Source organism: Salvelinus namaycush, chromosome 2 (genome assembly GCF_016432855.1).
Source record: "Salvelinus namaycush isolate Seneca chromosome 2, SaNama_1.0, whole genome shotgun sequence".
Classification (NCBI taxonomy): Eukaryota; Metazoa; Chordata; class Actinopteri; order Salmoniformes; family Salmonidae; genus Salvelinus; species Salvelinus namaycush.
In genome coordinates, this window is record NC_052308.1 from 59,938,403 (window position 1) to 59,942,431 (window position 4,029).

Genomic DNA, 4,029 nt, shown 5'->3' on the forward strand with positions numbered 1-4,029 from the left:
ACAGAGCCTGGGCGCGAACCCAGCCCAGCCTGGGCGCGAACCCAGAGACTCTGGCAGTGCCCTAGACCACTGCGTCACCCGGGAGGCCCAACAGTGGCCTGAGGCAAGAATCAATGTGTACATATCACTAATTAATGAGTCAAACATTTATATAGCAACTGCTGATTGTCCCTTTAAATTTCCACCCAGGAAATAGTGTCTGTAGGTGCTGTCACAAAGTCCAAATTCAACACAGTTGTCATTGACTTGTAGGATATTGATTTCCCACTGAGCAAACTTTTCCTGTACTTACAGCATTCTAATGAATTCTTTTTCTATCAGGTTTTTGTTTGGTAGACCTCATGTTGTTATTGAAAATGTTGTCCGATTTTTGATTTGGGAAAACCTCGACAAACTAACAAGGAGAGAAGCTGAAAAGTCCAAAAACTATCCCGAATTAAAAGTTAATGTGATTCTAACTCAAGACTGTAATTTTATATCCACCACTATTAAAAATGTCCTTGTAGACTCTGTCAGGGAACTGTCTCGAGGATTTTCAAACAAGACCACAACTCTCACTCCTATGGAATATAACAAATCAATATTCAGAATATCTGAAGTCCCAGCATCAGCAGTGGACACTATTATCAGCTGCTTCACGAACTCTAGAACAAAACATTTACAGTGCCTTCAGAAATTATTCACACCCCTCGACTTTTTCCAAATGTTATTGTGTTACAGCCTGAAATTAAAATGGATTCAATTGAGATTAGTCACTGGCGAACACACAATTCCCCATAATGTCCTAGAGGAAATATGTTTTTTTTTTTTTAAATCACAAATTAATTAAAAATGAACAACTGAAATGTCTTGAGTCAATAAGTATTCAGCCCCTTTGTTATGTCATGCCTAAATCAGTTCAGGAGTGAAAATGTCCTTAATAAGTCACATAATAAGTTGCATGGACTCAGTCTGTGTGTAATAATAGATTCTTACATGACTACCTCATCTCTTTACCCCACACATACAATTATCTATAAGGTCCCTCAGTCGAGCAGTGAATTTCAAACACAGATTCATCCACAGAGACTAGGGAGGTTTTCCAATGCCTCGCAAAGAAGGGCACCTATTGGTACATGGGTAGAAAAAAAAGTAGACATTGAATATCCCTCTGAGCATGGGGAAGTTATTAATTAACTAAATAACATCATGCACCAGGCCAAATCTACACTGGAGTTGCTTACTAAGAAAACAGTGAATATTCCTGAGTGGCCGAGATACAGTTTTGACTTAAATCTGCTTGAAAATCTATAGCGAGACTTGAAAATGGTTGTCTAGCAACGATCAACAACCAATTTGGCACAGCTTGAAGAATTAAGAAAATAATATAATGGGCAAATATTGTACAATCCAGGTGTGCAAGTTCTTAGAGACTTATCCAGAAAGACTCTGTAATCACTGCCAGATGTGATTCTAACATTTGTTGTGAATACTTATGTAAATTAGATATTTCTGTATTTCATTTTCAATAAATTAGCAAAAATACCTATAAACATGTTTTCACTTTGTCATTATGGGGGTAATGTGTGTAGATAAGTGACAAATGTTTTTTCCCCATTTTGAATTCAGGATGTAGCTTAGTAGAAGATCCAGGATATGTTACTGCTGTTCACTCTATTGGGAGTGCTGTTATCAAGCTCACACAATGAAGCTAACTCTCAAGGCGGGACGTCTAGTGTGTGTGTGTGTGTGTGTATATGTGTATTACTATTACTACCCAGTGTAATCTGATGTAATTTAATCTGCATGCACTGCATCTGTATTATGGTCAAGTTCACATTGTTCACACTGAATAGAAACACGCAATAAAACAATATTATGAAACATGTATGATGTAATTGAAACACTGCTAAACAGGTAAGATTAATAAAAAATGACTAAACATGTCTTATGCTTGATAGTTTATTGGAGGATCACAATATAACACGTCAACCATACACCATACAATTATTTATCCAGTAACTTGACCAATCAACTATCATGTGTCAGGACATAAAGTACATGTTCATGGATAAAACATATATTCTTCAGAATGTTGATGAGTTTTTCTCAGTACCAAAGTACCAATTAACTGTATTACTGTTTGTTTTCTTGACGTTCATTGATGGATGTTGGAATGATTCATTGAGGTATTGTTAGTGATGACTTCAGAGGTGATAGCTGATTCCATATGGAGACTGAAAAGGATCCTTGGCATCCCCATTCTGGTCACTTCTCACCCAATAAGGTCCTTGGCTACGTTCCAAAGCTCGCCCCAAACTGTTGAATACAGTTTTAAATATTCTTTATGGAAAATACCTTTTTTAAAAGCTAAACATTTGAAAATGACTCCAACATTTTCAAAACATATCCCAGATATAAGTGACTACCTTTTAAACTTACTGTTGTAAGACCAGTATTTGACTACCATTTAAAAACTACGAAACATGATGCTAATTAACTGTAGAGATGGAGTTAGCCATGTTACTCCCTCCGCTTTCCCTGCTAACCTCCCGTTGACAATTTACTGTTGCTCAGAAAGATAAACAGACAGACAGACAGACAGACAGACAGACAGACAGACAGACAGACAGACAGACAGACAGATAGACAGATAGATAGATAGATAGATAGATAGATAGATAGATAGATAGATAGATAGATAGATAGATAGATAGATAGATAGATAGCTCACATGGTGCTTCATCTTCAGAGGGGCTGGTCTTCAGAGAAGCCAACTTTGCCAAAAAGTCAGCCTTTCCACCTTTTAGATCATCCTCCTGCAGGAGAGCTGAGGAAGAAAGATTTTTCATTTTACTAAATTATATCAGATTAAACCCAGGCAGTAAAGTAGTACAGATTCACAAACAAGACATACCTTCCTCAGAGTTGTCTTCATTGAGGGAGCTTGCTAACAGGACACCCACTAGAGCGAACAGCAGTAACATACTCTGGATCTTCATCCTTTACTAAAGCACATAGAGCACGACATGTTAACACACACAGACACACACACACACACACACACACACACACACACACACACACACACACACACACACACACACACACACACACACACACACACACACACACACACACACACACACACACACACATGTCCATACATTCCTACCTGTCCACTTGTATACACCTGCCCACTCTTATACACCTTTGCAAAGAAGATTCTCAGTGAAAAAAACATACCTCTTACAGTTGGACGATGCTGTCTGATTGATGGCTGTTTATCTGGATGATGTCTTCTGGTCTTCAGTAGTAGTGTGGTTTCTCTCTGCAGCCCTGTTTTATACTCTTTCTGCAGCTACCGTACCTACCCCATCCATCCACACCTCTCACAGCCGATTAACAAACAATATGACATTACAGCCTTCATGCACAGCCTGAAGTGTATGACTGCCCTCCAGGCACATTTCTGGTCAATATTATGGTTTCCTAGTAATTTCAACTGAATTTGTGACTTGGAGCTTGGATAGCAAGTCCAGAGTGGAGTATAGAGTGGAGAATATATATATATATATATACTATACTTGTGATGTTGAGAACATGTTTTTTTCTGAATTACAGCTGTAACGACCCTTTGGAAAGGATTAAACTTGGTTAACCTTTACCGCTCCAGCGTTCCGCCAGAGGAACTCCTCCCACATTCCACTGAAAAGGCAGAGCGCGAAATTCAAAATATATTTTTTATAAATATTTAACTTTCACACATTAACAAGTCCAACACAGCAAATGAAAGGTACGCATCTTGTGAATCCAGCCAACATGTCCGATTTTTAAAATGTTTTACAGCGAAAACAGCACGTATATTTATGTTAGCTCACCACCAAATACAAAGGACAGACATTTTTCACAGCACAGGTAGCATGCACAAAGCCAACCTAACTAACCAAGAACCAACCAAACTAACCAAGAAACAACTTCATCAGATGACAGTCTTATAACATGTTATACAATAAATCTATGTTTTGTTCGAAAAATGTGCATATTTGA

At 38.1% G+C, this 4,029-nt stretch overlaps 1 long non-coding RNA gene across 1 annotated transcript; it reads right to left on the reverse strand.

Annotated features, from left to right (window-relative positions):
- Window positions 1–1,925: 1,925 nt before the first annotated feature.
- Window positions 1,926–3,329, reverse strand: LOC120027007. The gene is made up of 4 exons (XR_005473262.1): window positions 3,226–3,329; window positions 2,897–2,987; window positions 2,714–2,809; window positions 1,926–2,298 (listed from the first exon to the last, which is right to left on the reverse strand). It is a non-coding gene; the product is annotated as an uncharacterized LOC120027007 (long non-coding RNA).
- Between the last annotated feature and the right edge of the window lie 700 nt (window positions 3,330–4,029).